The 18,887-nt window shown below is 35.8% G+C and overlaps 1 non-coding gene across 1 annotated transcript; it reads left to right on the plus strand.

The window, feature by feature from the left end:
• The first annotated feature begins 2,644 nt into the window (after nucleotides 1–2,644).
• Nucleotides 2,645–2,770, plus strand: LOC141569798 (U6atac minor spliceosomal RNA). Its single transcript, XR_012493592.1, has one exon. It is a non-coding gene; the product is annotated as a U6atac minor spliceosomal RNA (small nuclear RNA).
• The last annotated feature ends 16,117 nt before the right edge of the window (nucleotides 2,771–18,887 follow it).

The following is an 18,887-nucleotide window of genomic DNA, read 5'->3' on the forward strand; positions in this document are numbered from 1 at the left end:
CTATGTGGTGATTTAGTCTATGACAAAGGAATCAATAATTTATATTTGCTTATAAAACAGTCTATTTAATAAATGGTGCTGGGTAAACTGGACAGATACATGCAAAAATTAAACAGAAAGAAAGAAATCAACTGGACCACCATCTTATGCCATATACAATAATAAACTCAAAATGGATTAAAGAGTTAAATGTAATACCCAAACCATAAAACTCCTAGAAGAAAATATAGCAAGTAAACTCTCAGACATTACCTTTAGTAATCCTTTTACTGACATATCTCCTTGGGCAAGAGAAACAAAAGAAAAAATAAATGGGGCTACATCAAACTAAAAAGGTGTTTCACAGCAAAGGAAACCATCAACAAAACAAAAAGACATCCTAGTGAATGGGAGAAAATATTTGCCAATTATACGTCTGATAAGGGGTTAATGTCCAAAATTTATATATAAAAAAACCACGCATATAACAATACCAGAAAAAAATGCAATTAAAAAATGGGCAGAGGATCGGAATAGACATTTCTTCAACTAGGACATACAAATGGTAATGGAAATGTAAAAAGATGTCACTAATCACCAGAGAAATGCAAATGAAAACCACAATGAGATACCACCTCACACCTGTCAGGGTGGCTATCATCAATAAATCAACAAACAACAAGTGCTGGTGAGGATGTGAAGAAGAGGGAACCCTTGTGCACTGTTGGTGGATTGCAAATTGGTGCAGCCACTATGGAAAACAGTATGGAGCTTCCTCAAAAAATTAGAAAGAGAATTACCTTATGACCCAGCAATTACAGTCCTGGGTATTTATCAAAAAAATCCAAAACACTAATTTGAAAAAAAAAAAAATTATGCGCCCCTATGTTTACTGCAACACTGCTTACAATAACCAAGATATGGAAACAATCAAAGTGCCCATCAATAGACAATTGGATAAAGAAATTATGGTACATTTATGCAAGTTAGTATTACTCTGCCATAAAAAAAGAATAATATCTTACCATTTGCAACATGGATGGACCTAGAAGGTTATTATGCTAAGTGAAATAAGTCAGACTCAGAAAGACAAATACCATATGATCTCACTTGCATATGGAATCTAAAGAACGTAATAAACAAGCAAACAAAACAGACATAGACTCATAGATACAGAGAACAAACTGATGGTTGCTAGATGGGTGGAGGGGTTAGGAGGTGGGTGAGAAATGTGAAGGGATTAGGGAGTACCAATTGGTAGTCACAAAATAATCATGGGGGTGTGAAATACAGTATGGGAAATATATTCAATAATGTTTTAAAGACTATGTATGGTGTCAGACGGGTACTGGACTTATGGGGGGTGGGGTCACTTCACAGGTTATATGAATGCTTAACCACTGTGCTATACACCTGACAGTATTATAAAATAATATTGAATGTCAAATACACACACATGCATGCGCGCAAGATCTGACAATTATGTTCACGAATTCATCCTAGAAAAAGTGCTACATACCTCATTGCTGAATATCACTATGATCACCTTCGAAGTGCTCCCCTTGGGAAGCTATGCAGCGACACCAGCACCTAGTCCACCCTTCAAAGCAATTTTGGAACTCTTTCTGGAATGGCCATCAGAGCTGTCATCCTATTACCCTTGATGTCCTGAATGTCAATCAAAATGTCTCCCTTTCGATATTTTCTTTATCTTCAGGTAAAGAAAGATGTCACTGGGGGCCAGATCAGGTGAGTGGGGGAGAGTGTTCCAATACATTGATTTGTTTACTGGCTAAAAACTCCCTCACAGACAGTGCCATGTGAACTGGTGCATTGTCATGATGCAAGAGCCATGAATTGTTAGAGAAAAGTTGAGGTCGGCTAACTTTTTTATGCAGTCTTTTCAGCACTTCCAAATAGTAAACATGGTTAACTGTTTGTCCAGTTGGTACAAATTCATAATGAATAGTCCCTCTGATATCAAAAAAGGTTAGCAACGTCGATGCAACAAGTTTGTGAACTTAAGTGTCAGACCTCATATATAATTATATACATATATAGTGAATACAGTCAATGGTATTGTAATAGCTATGTACAATGTCAGATGGGTAATAGACTTGGTAGGGTTATTATTCTATGAGAGGTGCAAATATTTAATCATTATGTTGTTTTGTACACCTGAAGCTGAAAAAACACACAGTTGGACTTTGCTTATGAAAATTGACCCAAACATACTGTTTTGTGGTTGAAGTATATAAGAAATTTAAGAAGCGCATGAGTCATCACACAAATGCTCAGCATATTTGGGCCCCAACAGTTTATCTGTTCCACCCAAATACACTCTGTGAATAATGTCTGATAAACTTGTATTTCCCATGATCAGCCTACACCAGAGCTCTCATTAGAAGCATTTATGGCCTAGGAAATGAGGATTTAATTCAAATTAGTCAAGATGTTTAGCTCCTACTCAGTAAAAGTCCCAGTCCTAGACTCCTCTCAGGGATGACATAGAGGAGAATGTGTCATGCATGCATCTTGCTGTTACTCAAGTGTCTTATAACCTACCTGGCAACAGTGTGGAAAGAAAGAGGTGGTGGGGGCAGATATGACAAGACAAGGGTGCAGTTAGGAAGATTGCGATTTGTGCCATACAGAAATATATATGGTGTGGTATGAAAGGAGAGAAGGTTAGGACTCCACTTTACAATGATCAAAGAGTCCCTCTGGCATGACAAAACACATATGTTTAAGACATTGCCACATGCTTAGTGGAATCTAACCATTGTTTTTCATGTCAACTGTAATTGAAAAAATTATATATATATATATATATATATATATATATATATATATATATATATATATATATATATATATATATATATAATGAATTTCTATGTAATTTCAGAGGAGGAAAGTAGGAAGAGAGGAAGAGTTTGGGACAGGAAGGGAAATGTAGCAAATAGTTCAATGTCAGCAAAGTTTGAGGCATTGTAAAGTATAATGTGAGTAATAGAAGAGTGAGAGAAAACACAGTATCTGGTTTAAGTAGTCTGTAATCTAGTGAGAGAAATAGACTTGAGCATGACATGTGCATGTGTAAAGACCCATACTCACCATGATTGAAGTCAATATATGGTAAACAGAAACTCATATCTGTTTAAGTTCCTCCTGTGGGCCAGGCAATATATTTGACAATTTTCCTATTTTCAAAGCAAACCTGAGGCTTAGTTATGGTTTCTCTGATTTCTGTAGGAGTAAACTGAGTTTCAAGGAAATTAAGAATCGAGTTCAAGATTACTTATTTAATAAGTAGCATAGGGAGTAATTTGAACCCATGATGAACAGCATCTTAATAGCCATCATCTACTGAGTTCCATGTTTATTAGACACTTGATATGTGTTAAGTTTATGTTTTACAACAATTCTGCAAGGTATGTATTATGGCCATCATTTTACAGATCAGGAAACTGAGTCTGAGAGAAGTTTAATGACTTTCTAAGATCTCAGCAATTATTGGAACAATTAGGATTCAAATCTGGGTCTATCTGCCTCTAAGGCCTATTTTTTTTACAATGAAACTGCTCACTGGAGAAATAGAAGAGATTAATTATGAATATCTTGGTGGGGTACTTTGGGAAGGGGTAACATTTGAGACAGGCTTCTAAAATGGTTACAGCATCAACAGATAGAATTTTATTAGAAAGATACTTAAGCTGGAGGACAAACACAGAGATGTAGCAATGTAGAACAAGGCATATTTTGAAGAGTGGTTTGAAATGGTTTGGCATAGCTAGATTGTAGGGAACCTCAGAAAAACGAATGTAGGAAAAATAGCTAGACACTGAAATAGCTACAGTATCATAAAGAGGAGTTTTTTTTTCTGTTTTTAATAAGGAAATATTGAAAGCTTTTGACCTTAGAATTGACACGATCAGATATGTGCTTTTTCTTATTTGTTGTCTCTCCATGCATCATTAGACTGAGAATGCCAAGACAGCAGGGATTTTCTGTTCAAGTCATTACTGTGCCTCTAGTGACCAGAGTAGTGCTTAGCACATAATTAGGGTTGCTGTCTGCAGCCCTGAGGTTTATAAACTGCATAATTGCAGTGGGTGGCATTCATATATACTTCAATAAAATAATGTAACCTAGTGTTGTACAGTTTTGTAAACACTGGGTGTAATAGGCACTCAAATATTTTAAATTAATGATGAATTTGCTTTAGGACAGTGAGTATGGATGGGCTTTATAGGATGTATTGCAGGAGGGAGAGAATCAGAGAACAGGGAATGTTAGCACAGTTTTTAAGTAGTCTAAGCAAGAGATAATGATCAGAACGACCTAACTGAAAGTAGAAAGCACAGAACAGAGGCAAGACATGCATCCATGGTAGAATTGATATATTTTTTTTTACTGATTGGGTATATATCAGTAAAAATATGTCTATAGAAGGGAAAGGGTTATAGGCAGGGTAAAGTTGAAGATAACTCCAGGATATATAACCTGAGTACCTGGGAGGATGATAATGACATTAACTTAGAAAAGGAAAATAAGGAAAACAAGCAAGTTTGGTGGATAAGGTAGTGGATGGACAATGAATTCAGAGAGGTGCATGTTGAGTTTGAGAAGGCTGTGAGATGTATATATAGACCTATCTATTTACTGGCATTTGAATAAACTGGTCTGAGACTCAGCACAGAGATCAGGGGTAAAATCATAGATTATGGAGACTTTGAAGCCATGGGAGGAGCGAAGATGTGGAATGAGAAGAGGAGGTAGCGAAATGTAGCACCTCAACAAATGCCTAATAATGAAAAAGTGGACAGTAAAAGTGAAAATACAAGGACACCAAGAAGATGTGCTCGAGATGCAGAAGAATAGGAGCATTAAGTTTCTCAGAAGCAGGAGAGATGGAGGTAGCCATCAATACTGACATTTGTCAAGAAGTCAAACAAAACAAGGACTGAAAAACAAGTTGCTGGATTTATTAATTAGAAGGTCACTTCTATAGAAAATCAGTAAGATAGTGAGTTTAGAAGCTAGATTGCAAATTATTAAAGAGTGACTATTAGGTGAGAAAGTGGAGACAGAAAATGCAGATTACAAATAAAAAGTTAAAGAAGTAAGAAAGATGGGATTGTAACTTGGAAAAGAATAAGGGATAAGGGACCATTTTAAAGGACACAGGAAGATTTGTGTATGTCTTCTGATTAAAGGGAAGGAATCAATGAAGATATTAAAATGGACATGATTGATGAGGTGAAGTGCCACAGAAAAAGGAAGAGATGTGAACAAGAGCACAGCAAAAAAGATTATTCTTGGAATGTAGAAAGGACACTTCTTTCAAGACAGGCGGGAATAGGAAATAATAGATAGAGATATTAATAGAAAACATAAAATGAAGGCAAGGCAATTTTTAGGAGTTCATGGTTGGTGGCCTCAATCTTCTCTATAAAGTAGGATACAACTCCATCTGCTAAGCTATGGACTCTTTCTTTTATTTTTGTCACCCCCCTTGTTCCGCCTCCCCCCACACTCTAATTCCAGCCGTTGTTTCTCAGTCTAGTTGTGTAGGACACAGCTCCCTGACCCATGATGGTATTATGAGCCTTGTGCTCCCCCTGGCTGAGGCAGTTGGTTGCTGGTGGTTGGTCGGCCGCTCACAGCAGCTCACGGCAGCTCTCACCAGCTGCTGGCCACTCATGCTATCCATGGGCTGCTCATGGCAGGACATGGTAGCCCACGGCAGCACACAGCAGCCCATATTGACCTCCGGCTGCTCACAGCAGCTCAGCTCCAGGGAGAGTTGTTGTTTACAATCTTAGCTGTAGTGGGCACAGCTCACTGGCCCATGTGGAAATCGAATCTGTGACCTCAGTGTTAGGAGCATGGCACTCCAAGCACCTGAGCCACCAGGCTGGCCCTATGGACTCTTTCTTAGAATAAAAGCCCTATGGACTCTTTCTTAGAATAAAATCCTTAAGTTATTAAACTACAAATACCCTTAGGGTTATTTGCCTTTGACAATGTTTGGTGAACTTTATATTAATTTCATAACCTTACTGAATTCTGCTTAAGTGTATTTTTAAAAGTTTTGTTTTAGAAAGCCTAGTTTGGCAACTCTACGCCTATTATCAAAAAGCAGTCATATCAGAAAGCAGTTTTATATTGAATCCTGTGTGATGATTGCCATGGAAATAATTAAATACAAACTTTATATAGCACCCAGATAATATATTGATCAGGTGGGAAGGAGAGAACATCAAATCATTTAACTCAGGAGAAGAAAAAAGCAACACTAGAGAGGATGTTAGGTGAAGAGAAACCTTTGGCTGGGAAAAACAAAATTATGGTTTTCACAAATGTAAATGTTGGGCATAGATGGTTGGGACTTTATATTTCTGCTTTAAACAAGTAAATATGTTGGAATCATGAATGCTCAGAGTCAAGCAGAGAAGATGACATGAGGCCTTAGACAGAGAGTAGTAATAGATAAAAACCAGGCTCCCCAAAGTGAAGAAAGGACTAGGACTGGTTCATTAAATCCAAGTGAAATTAGAGCAGAACAATACTTGGTTTTCAAAACCAAATACTCATGGAGTAACTATGTAAGAAAGAGGCAGAAAAGTGGCAAAGTTAGAAAACAAAATCTTATTTAACTGGAATACAGTTAATGTAAATCTCACATATCCTTGAGCTTTTTATACTCTCATGTTATAAAAAAAGATATCAAGTAAAAATAAGGTTATTGAGTTTTATACCGGACTGAAGCTAGGGTTTATACAGAGGAAGCTAAATCCCTTATATTTTTCTGTCTGTAGGTTTAGGTGATGGTAGGGTGTTTGTGGAACAGGTTGGCTATAGTTAGGCAATTGCAATTCCATCCATCCATGTTTTGAAATAGAATTTCTCCGAGACTGGAAATAAATGAATGTGAAATCAATGCATTAGTATAGACCAAGTTGTGGGGGGATGTCAGTAGGAAAGGGGACTGATCAGTTATATCAGTTTAGCAACACAACAGTCACAGAAACAAATTCCAAGGAAGTCACAGTAGTTTAATCCCACACATAACTACCCTGTATTAAATCCATGCTCATCACAAAAACTCGCTTCATTGATGTTCTATCATTCAGTTATTTGCACACTATAAAGGTCATATACAAAAAGTACAAAAAAAAAGAGATATCATCAAAATGGAGGCATGAGGTGAGATTCTGTAACTCTTCCCTGAAATTTACAAGAAATGGAACAATATAACTCCACAAAGGACTCTCTGCACAACAGACAGGCAAGACAAAGAGACCCACTACAGAATTCACATAAAGGTGGGCATATTGGGTGAGCAGGGGAGGAGGGAAGGGAGAGGTGCGGAGACAGCCGCCCGGGCTCAGGACGCAGACATGCTCAGTGGACTGAGCTCGCTGCATTCCGGAACTCATGCAGCTGTGGGAGAGGGAAGAACTACCACTGATAGGGCTCCGTTTATGGCCCACAAGTCTGAGGGGACAGCATATAACACAACTGAACCCAACGCTCATGGCAGACACCTCAGAGAAAAGACTGAGGGAAGGAGGCTGAAACGGTGGTTTAAGCCCTCACTGCTGAGCAGAGAATGGAAGCCTTAGGCACTGAGACTATCTGCCCTCTCCCTACCCTCCTAGAGTCACCCCACGCCAACCTGCCCAGTGCTAGAAGCTGAATAGTAGCCATGTCAGAACAAAAGAACAGAATATTTGCTGTTCTGAGAACTGTGAACCGCAGACACAAATTCGCAGCCCAAAAAGTTCCGGCAAAGGGGAGGGAGCTGTGGAAGGAGGACCAGCAGTGGTGGTGGTCCCTGAAATTGTTCTACGCCACCTCTTACAACTCACCCCGCCCCTGGCCCACCTATCTGGGTGGATACCTGCAGGAGTAAACAGAACTGCTGAAACATACGGGCTCCGAATCTGGTGCAAGAAGAGCTTTGGAACTTCAAAAGCTCTCAGCATACCCATACAGACACTGTGCCCTATGTCCCAGGTGAACTATTAACACAGGAGAATCCTGACTCCCAGGGAATACACCCCTTGTGTGAGAAGCTGGAATAGTGCAGAGAAAACATAGCACTACCGTGTGAGAGAGAAACAAAAGGCTGCAGTTGGAGAGAAAAAACAACAACATTCTGACAAGTATTAGAAAGCAAAAGAAAGACCTCTTCCTACAAACCTGTTGCATAAACCACTCCTATAGATGTCTAGAAAGAGAAATAATAAATCAGTAATTGCCATGAATAACCTAGGCAACAAGACAACTCAGAAAGAAAGTGAAAAGTCTCCAGAAAAGGAAGTTAAAGATATGGAAATAAGAGACTTAATTGACAGAGAATTCAAGATTGCAGTTCTGAAAAACCTCAACAAGATGCAAGAAAACACAGAAAGGCAGTTTAATCAACTCAGAAACACAATTGCTGAAAACACGAGTATTTTACGAAAGAGATTGAAATTTTAAAATAGAAACAAATAGAATTTCTGGACATTAAGCAGTCAATAGAAGAAATTAAAAATGTGTTAACCAGCTCAGGTAGTGGAGTTGCACAGATGGAGGAAAGAATCAGTGACATCAAAGATAGAAACCTGGAAATGACATGGATGGAAAAAGAAAGAGACTTGAGACTTAAAAGAAATGAAAGAACTCTACAAGAACTTTCTGACTACATCAGAAAGAGCAATATAAGAATATGGGCATACTAGAAGGAGAAGAAGAAAGAGAGAAGGGAACAGAGAATATATTCAAACAAATTGTAGATGAGAACTGCCCAAAAATGTGGACAGAACTGGATCCTCGAATCCAACAAGCACATAGAACACCTAATTACCTCAATCCCAACAGGCCTTCTCCAAGGCACAGTGTACTGAAGCTGTCTAAAATCAACGACAAAGAAAGAATCATCAAGGCAGCCAGGGAACAGAAGATGATAACCCACAAAGGAAAGCCCAGGAGATTATCATCAGATTTTTCAGTAGAAAGTCTACAAGCTAGGAGGGAGTGGAACCAAATATTCAAAGAATTGAAAGAGAGAAATTATGAGCCAAGAATAACATATCCAGCAAAGATATCCTTTAGATATGAAGGAGGATATAGACCTTTCCAGACATACAGAAGCTGAGGGAATTTTCTAATACACGATCTGCACTACAAAAAATACTAAAGGAGGCTATTCGACCAACATCAATAGGGACAATCTGTGGCAACCAAAACATAAAACGGGGGAGAGTGAAGTCCTGAACCGGAATATGAGAATGGCGAAAGTAAGAGTGCTGAAGAAAATGGAATATTCTAAACATCAAAATTTCTTTTAAAGAAACTTAAGGGTAACCACTCAAAAAAAATCCAGAACTGAAATATATACTGTAATAAAAGAAGAAACAGAGGGAAACATCATAGAATACCACCACACAGAAATAATAGACAACAACAAAAAGGCAAAGGAACAATGGAGACACAGCCTTACCAGAAAACTAAAGATAGAATGACAGGAAATCCTCACATATCAATAATCACCCTAAATGTAAATGGACTGAACTCACCAATAAAAAGGTACAGAGTAGCAGATTGGATCAAAAAACAAAACCCAACCATATGCTGTCTCCAAGAGACACATCTCAGCTACAAGGACAAGCATAGACTCAAAGTGAAAGGGTGGAAATTGACACTCCAAACAAATGGTTTCCAGAGAAAATCAGGTGTAGTCATACTGATATCAGATGAAACAGACTTCAGGGTGTAAAAGGAAACAGGGTACAAAGATGGATATTTCATAATGGTAAAGGGGACTATACAACAAGTAGAAATACATTCATCAATACTTATACCCCAATCAGGGAGCACCGAAATATACCCAGCAACTACTAACAGAACTAAAGAGAGAAATTGACCAAAACACAATTATACTAGGGGACTTAAATACATCATTGACAGCTATGGATAGATCATCCAAACAGAAAACAAATAATGAAATAGCAGCCCTAAATGACACATTAGATGAAATGGACATAATTGACATTTATAGAGCACTTCATCCTAAAACATCAGACTATACATTTTTTTTCTAGTGTACATGGAACATTCTCAAGGATAGATCATATATTGGGACATAAAATCAGCCTCAGAAAATTAAAGAAGATTGAAATCATACCAGGCATATTCTCTGATCACAAGGCTTTGAAATTGGATATCAACTTCAAAAAGGAAGCAGGAAAAAACACAAATACATCAGATTAAAAACATACTTCTAAAGAATGACCGGTTCAAAGAAGAAATTAGAGGAGAGAACAAAAGATGCAAAGAAAAAATTGACAATGAAAATATATCCTACCAAAATTTTTGGGATGTAGCAAAAGCAGTTTTAAGGGGGAGTTTTATATCATTACAGGCCTATCTCAAGAAACAAGGAAAATCTCAAATAAATAACCTCACGTTACACCTTAAAGCACTAGAAAAAGAAGAAGAAATGAAACCCAGAAGAAACGAAATAACAAAAATCAGACCAGAACTAAATGAAATAGAGAAGAAAAAGACAATAGAAAAAGTTAATGTGACAAAGAATTGCTCTTTGAAAAGATTAACAAAATTCACAAATCCTTGTCTAGACTCCCTAAGATAAAAAGAGAGAAGGCACTAATTAACAAAATCAGAAACGTAACAGGGGAAGTTATCACGGACGCCACAGAAATACAAAGAACCATCCAAAACTACATTGAAGGACTATATGCAACCAAATTCAATAATCCAGAATCAACGGACAAGTTTGTAAAAACATATAGCCTTCCTAGGCTGAACCATGAAAAAGCGGAAAATCTAAACAGTCCGATCACCAGTAACGAAATTGAATCACTCATCCAAAACCTTCCCAGAAGCAAAAGTCCGGGACCAGATGGCTTTACTAGTGAATTCTACCAAACCTTCAAAGAAGATCTAATACCTAACCTACTCAAACTCTTCCAAAAAATTGAAGAAGAGACAGTACTCCCTAACTCATTTTATGAGGCCAACATTACTCTGATACCAAAACCTGGTAAGGACAACACAAAAAAAGAAAACTACAGATCAATGTATCTGATGAATTCAGATGCAAATATCCTAAACAAAATTCTAGCAAATCGAATGCAACAATGCATTAAAAAGATTATTTATCACCTCAAATTGGGGTTCACCCCCGGAGCACAAGGATGGTTCAAAATCCGAAAAGCCATCAATGTGATACATCACATAAACAAAATAAAGGACAAAAATCATATGATTATATCAATTGAGGCAGAAAAGCATTTGACAAGATACAACATCCATTTATGATTAAAACAATAAAATAGGTATAGAAGGAAAATATCATAGCATAATAAAGGCCATATATGACAAACCCTCAGCTAATCTCATAATTAATGGTGAAAAATTGAAGCACTTTGCTCTACGTTCAGGAATATGACAGGGCTGTCCCCTATCACCTCTGCTTTTCAACATAGTGTTGGAAGTCCTTGCCAGAGCAATCAGGCAAGAGAAAGAAATAAAAGGCATCCAAATTGCGAATTAAGAAGTTATATTGTCACCCTTTGCAGATGACATAATGATATATGTAGAAAACCCAAAGACTCCACCAAAAAAAATTAGAAGCAATCAACGAATACATTAAATCTGCAGGCTACAAAATCAATGTACAAAAGTCCATTGTATACCTTTATATTAAGAATGAAATCTCAGAAAATAAATACAGAAAACAATTCCTTTTGTAATTGCAGCAAAAAGAATAAAATACCTAGGAATAAACTTAACGAAGGATGTGAAAGACCTATATGCTGAAAACTACAAGACATTTTTAAAAGAAATTGAAGAAGACACAAAGAAATGGAAAGATATTCCGTGTTCATGGTTTGGAAGAATCAACATAGTTAAAATGGCCATATTACCCAAAGCAATATACAGATTTAACGCAATCCCCATCAAAATCCCAATGGCATTTTTTAAAGAAGTAGAACAAAAAATCATCAGATTTGTTTGGAATCACAAAAGACCTCAAATAGCCAAAGTAATCTTAAGAAAAAAGAAAAATACTAGAGTTATCACACTTCCTGACTTTAGCTTGTAGTACAGGGATACAATAATCAAAACAGCATGGTATTGGCAGAAAAACAGGCACATAGACCAATGGAATAGAATTGAGAACCCAGATATAAAACCCCATAAATATGGACAGATAATTTTTAACAAAGAAGCTAAAAACATACAATGGAGAAAAGACAGCCTCTTCAATAAATGGTGCTGGGAATATTGGAAAGTCATGTGCAAAAGAATTAAACTGGACTGCTATCTTTCACCATGTTCCAAAATTATTTCAAAATGGATCAAAGACTTAAGCATAAGACCTGGCACAATAAACTGCATAGAAGAAAACATAGGTACTAAACTTATGGACGTTGGGTTCAAAGAGCATTTTATGAATTTGACTCCAAAGGCAATGGAAGTAAAAGCTAAAATAAACAAATGGGACTACATGAAACTTAAAAGCTTTTGCACAGCAAAAGAAACCATCGAGAAAATAAAGAGGCAACCAACTGAATGGAAGAAGATTTTTGCAAACAGTGCCTCCAATAAAGGGCTAATGTCCAAAGTATACAAGGAACTCTTGCAACTCAACATCAAAAAAACAAACAACCCAATTGAAAAAATGGGCAGAGGACCTGAAGAGACATTTCTCCAAAGAGGACATACAAATGTCAAATAGACATATGAAAAAATGCTCAACATCACTAATCATCAGAGAAATGCAAATCAAAACCACAATGAGATATCACCTCACCCCAGTCAGAATGGCTATCATCAACAAGACAAATAGTAACAAATGTTGGAGAGGCTGTGGAGAAAAAGGGTCCCTCATACACTGTTGGTGGGAATGCAGACTGGTGCAGCCATTATGGAAGGCAGTGTGGAGGTTCCTCAAAAATTTAAGAATTGAATTACCATATGACCCAGCAATCTCTTTCCTGGGTATCTACCCAAAAAATCTGAAAACATTTATCCGTAAAGACACGTGTGCTCCAATGTTCATTGCAGCTTTGTTTACGGTGGCCCAGACATGGAAACAACCAAAATGTCCTTCGATAGATGAATGGATAAAGAAGTTACGGTATATATACACAATGGAATACTATTTGGTGGTAAGAAAAGATGAAATAGGCCATTGGTGACAACATGGATGGATCTTGAGATTTTAATGCTAAGCGAAATAAGTCAGACAGAAAAAGCAGAGAACCATATGATTTCACTGATATGTGGTATATAAACCAAAAACAACAAAAGAACAAGACAAACACATGAGAAACAAAAACTCATAGACACAGACAGTAGTTTAGTGGTTACCAAAGTGTAAGGGGAGTGGTGGGTGGAAGATGAGGTTAAGGGGGTTCTAATATATGGTGATGTAAGGCGAACTGACTCTGGGTGGTGAACACACAGTGGGATTTATAGATGACGTAATACAGAATTGTACTCCTGAATTCTATGTAATTTTACTTACAATTGTCACCCCAATAAACTTAAAAAAATTATAAAAATAAAAATAAAAATTGACTGCCATCTAGAAATGAATATTGCTAACGTTTTGGTATATTGCCTTCTAATTTTATGCTTTTAGAGCTATAAAACTTTAAATGAAGATATATTTACCCAGATATACAGAAATATATGTTTAATATATGTACAAGTGTTATAAAATTAGTACAATACTATGTAAATCTATAATGTGGTATTTTACTTAATATTCTATAAAGAACTTCCCCCCAAATCTTCAAATATCTTTTGAGAACATGAGTTTGAAAGGTTCCTTTGGAATGTATAATATGGAAACGTAATTTATTTAATCAATTCCTTATTATTGGAAAACTGGCTTACTTCCAGCTTTTTACATTTAGAAATCTTTGATGAGCACCTTTATCCATAAATCTTGGTGTATATTTATAGAAACAGAATATTTAGATCAGTATTTATGTACATTGCTAAGGCTTTTGATAGATATTGCCAAACTGCCTTAAAAGATAAATTTTCTGAAATACAAATTTTAGATTAGACTATGCAAATTGTAAGGTTTTCGATTAGCAGACAAATTTCCCTCCAGAAATATTTTAGCAGTTGATATTCCAAAACAGTATGTATAGTCCATTTTGTCCCCTATTTACATCAACACTGGATACCAACCTGCTTTTACATGTTTGCAAGTTTTATAAGTAAAAGAAAAAAAAAGTGTGTTGATTTAATTCATGTTTTAGATAAGGTTGGATATTTGTACATATTTATTTACCTTTGTATTCGTGAGTGCTCGAGTCATGTCTTTTGTCCAAATTTCTTTTGAGGTATTCATTTCTGACTTCTTGTTTGCCAGAAATACTTTTATATGTAAAGAAGGTTGACCCTTTCTGTGAAATGTATATAACAAATATATTTTTCCTAGCTCTCATTTGCCTTTCAGTTTATGAGGTTTTAATGCACAAAAGTTTATCATTTTTAGTATAGTCAAGTATGTGAATCATTCCCTTTATCCATTTATATTTTAAAATATCTTTTCTTATGCTGATTCTGATCATTTTTACCTATTTTTCTACTTTTTATGATTTCATTTATTATATTAAATTTCAGTATGTCTGATGTGCATATGTGTGTGTATATATGCATATATATTTGCAAGGACTTTTTTACTATAATAAGTTGGTTGATTTCTTTCTTCCAGAGCCTCATCCCCCAGCCCCCACTGGAATTAAATGTTAATGTAAATATAATTCAGGGGCCATATTACTGAATAAAATGTAATGCTTTGTTATCAATCACACCCTGTGTTTGGTGAGGAAGAAGTAATGTTTTAAGCATTTTACTGAAGAATATGTTACTTTTTCTGTGTTGTACTTCTCTTTTAGGAAATTGGTTCAGAATTTTAGGTAAAGTATATTGCACTATAATTTTTTTCCCATTTCAATAATTGAAAATAATTCGTGGTTAGTGTTTTTACACAGAATTTCTGATTTTCAGATATAGATTACTTATGTTAAATGGAAGGTGCTATCTCCTCAATAACACACTTATATAACATCTAAATGTATCAATTTTGGGAACACAGTATTTTATATTCATTATCTGAATAACGTGTCAATACAACATATTTTAATAATTGTTTCTTTTATAATATATTTAGGATTTGGTACTCTTCTCTTTCAAACATTTATTTTACTATTTATTCTTATAAATGCATTGCATCTTCAAATAAAAAAATCCAGCCATACTTTTTATTGTAATTGTGTTAACTCATATATTAAATTTTAGAAAACTTACAACCCTTCCTACATTTATTTTTTCTATCAAGAAACATTTATTCATGTAAACTTGTATCTCCTTTAGGAAAAATTTGAAGGTTTTCTCATAGCCATTGAACTTTTCTTCTTCTATTTTTAATTGTATGCATTGATTTTTAATATAGATATATGTATATACATAGTTAAGTATAAGCAAAAATGTATTAATATGTAGTAGGATTTCATATATATGGAAAATACTAATATTCTTTTGTACCTCATAACTTCACTTTCAATTTTTTTAAACTTCCTCTTTTTTTTAAGTTAGTTCAGGTGTACAAAACAACATGATTAGACTTTTATAACCTTCCCAGTCTAACTACCTCTCTGATATGATATATAGCTGTTACTATACCATTGACTATTTTCCCTATTCTGTACCTTACATTCTGTGACCATATACATATATATACATACATATATATATATACACATATATATACATACATATATATATACATATATATATATATACACATATAGCCAAAAAATGCGTAGATTTTAAGAAAAGAAAAAAAAACTATTTTAAAATTACACTGATGGTAACCACTTTGAGTACCTCTTGTAATTGCAGAAGTTAAACGTGACTTGTATTCATCTTTTGTTTTCAGTATATAGAGAGTATTACAATTTTAATACAGTTTTTTTTCTTTCTTAAAATGTGTATACACTTTTTGGCACCTTCTATATATATATATATGTATAATATATATATAAATGGAATTTTCTTCACTATATCTTTTATTTCTAGCATGTCTTGGTACATCTCATATTTGATTCAGTTGCTTCTCTAGTTTCCTAAGTAATTCTTATCTATAAATAACAATAAATTATTTCCTTTCTAATAATTTTGTTTGCTTTTTAATATTTTCTATTACTCAAGACTTTCAGAACTTTTTTCAGTTGGGAACAGTTGGTGAATTTTATCAAATGCTTTTTGAGTTGCTATAGAAATTTTCATGTTGCTTTTTCTTTATATCTTAGTGATGTTTTGAGTCATTGATGCATGCATAATAATAAGCCACACCTACATTAATGGGATAAATACAAACCAGAGATATTATTTCTAGTACTTTATAGTATTTTTCATATATATTCATAAGTGTGATGTTTTATAATTTCTATTTTCTCCTGCATTTGTTACATTTTGGTATCATGGTGTCTAAATTTCATGAAGTCAATTGAGAAACTTCCATTTTCATGTATAATTTAAAATTTCTATGCCATGGAAATTATACGTTATTTAAAATTTACAGAACTATCTGGGCTTGGAATGTTCTTTGATGATAGTTGTTTCACAACATTTCCATTTTTCTCCATGGTTATCGTCTCAGGTATTTGGGTTTTCACTACTTAACTATGATAATTTGTTGCGTCCAGCACAACACAGGCAGTGAGAGAACGAGAAGGGGTGGTGAAGGGTTAAGAAAGAAACAGAAATCAAGAAAGTTTTGAAACAGGGGCCAAGGGTCTCACAGCCTCAAAGGACTGAGAGCCCCAAATTGGGCCACCCTGTGGCTTTTATTGATGCACATACAAGGAAGTAGCATTGTTTTTTCTACGGTCTGTGAGTCTCATACACCCTACCAGAAAACTGGTTCAAACCAATCACCCTTGCCTGCAGAGAGCCCTATCATGTATTAGTAATTGTTGTTTGTACCTCCCCAGGCGACAAAACCTTTATGCTGAAACTTGCTGAGATGGAGAACTGATGTTATCACATCAAGAATCACTTCCCAAGCAGGTTATGGGAAGGAATACAGCCACAGAGGCAGAAGCTCTTCTTAGACGGGGGAAGGTAGGGGTCTATGCCCACCTCTATCAACCCCGTGAGTTCTCCTGGTCGTCCCCATGCGACTGTGCCTGTCTTAGGTCGTTCCTCTCTTGAGGAATCTTACCTGTCATTGGCTAGCCAGCCATCTTTTGGGGGCCAAACAGAGAGACATGAGGTTTAAGAACAAGGTGAAGCAAAGTCCCTGAAAGGATAAGTCTCACAGACACTTCTTTCTTTTTAGGGGTAGGCACGAGGGGACAGATGGGTAGGCAGCTGCATGATAACAATAAGTCATTTGTTCAGAAAGTTATTTGTTTAACTGAGTTTTTCACATTTATATTTTTATTTTTCTTAGACTTTTTAGAGCAGTTTTGAGTTCACATTAAATTGAAAGGAAGTTACAGAGATTTCTCATATGCTTCCAGCCGCACATTTACACAGCCTTCCTTATCAAAGTTCTCCACCAGACTGGTACACTTGTTACAATTGATTAATCTACATTAACACATCATAATAATTCCAAGTCCATAGTTAACATCACTATTGGTCTTGTACATCCTCTAGGTTAGGATAAATGTATAGCAACGTGTATCCACAGTTGTAATATATAAAGTATTTCAATTGCCCTAAAAAGTCCTCTGTGCTCTGCTTATTCATTCTCCACCTATCTCTGACAACCACTGATCATTTTACTGTTTCCATAGTTTTGCTTTTTCCAAAGTGTCATGTAGTTGGAATCACACGATATGTAGCCTGTTCAGATTGGCTTCTTTCTCTTATTAATATGCACTTACGTTTTCTTTATGGTTTTTCATGGCTTGATAGCTCATCTCTTTTTAGCACTAAATAATATACCATTATCTTTTTTTTTTTTTTTTTTTTTTTCCTGGAAAATTTTTTTTTTTTTTAAGTAAATTTATTGCGGTGACAATTGTTAGTAAAATTACATAGATTTCAGGTGTACAATTCTGTATTACATCATCTATAAATCCCATTGTGTGTTCACCACCCAGAGTCAGTTCTCCTTCCATCACCATATATTCGATCCCCCTTACCCTCATCTCCCACCCCCCACCCCCCGCCCCCGTTACCCTCTGGCAACCACTAAACTATTGTCTGTGTCTATGAGTTTCTGTTTCTCATTTGTTTGTCTTGTTCTTTTGTTGTTTTTGGTTTATATACCACATATCAGTGAAATCACATGGTTCTCTGCTTTTTCTGTCTGACTTGTTTCGCTCAGCATTACTCCCTCAAGATCCATCCATGTTGTCACAAATGTTCCTATATCATCTTTTCTCACTGCCGAATAGTATTCCATTGTGTATATGTACCACAACTTCTTTATCCATTCATCTATCGAAGGACATTTTGGTTGTTTCCATGTCTTGGCCACCGTAAACAAAGCTGCAATGAACATTGGAGCACACGTGTCTTTATCTCTAAATGTTTTCAGATTTTTTGGGTAGATACCCAGGAGAGGGATTGCTGGGTCATACGGCAATTCTATTCGTAATTCTTTGAGGAACCTCCACACTGCCTTCCATAACGGCTGCACCAGTCTGCATTCCCACCAACAGTGTATGAGTGTTCCTTTTTCTCCACAACCTCTCCAACATTTGTTACTATTTGTCTTGTTGATGATAGCCATTCTGACTGGGGTGAGGTGATATCTCATTGTGGTTTTGATTTGCATTTCTCTGATGATTAGTGATGTTGAGCATTTTTTCATATGTTTATTTGCCATTTGTATGTCCTCTTTG

Source organism: Rhinolophus sinicus, chromosome 18, assembly GCF_057876585.1.
Source record: "Rhinolophus sinicus isolate RSI-liver-muscle chromosome 18, RSI-T2T, whole genome shotgun sequence".
Lineage (NCBI taxonomy): Eukaryota > Metazoa > Chordata > Mammalia > Chiroptera > Rhinolophidae > Rhinolophus > Rhinolophus sinicus.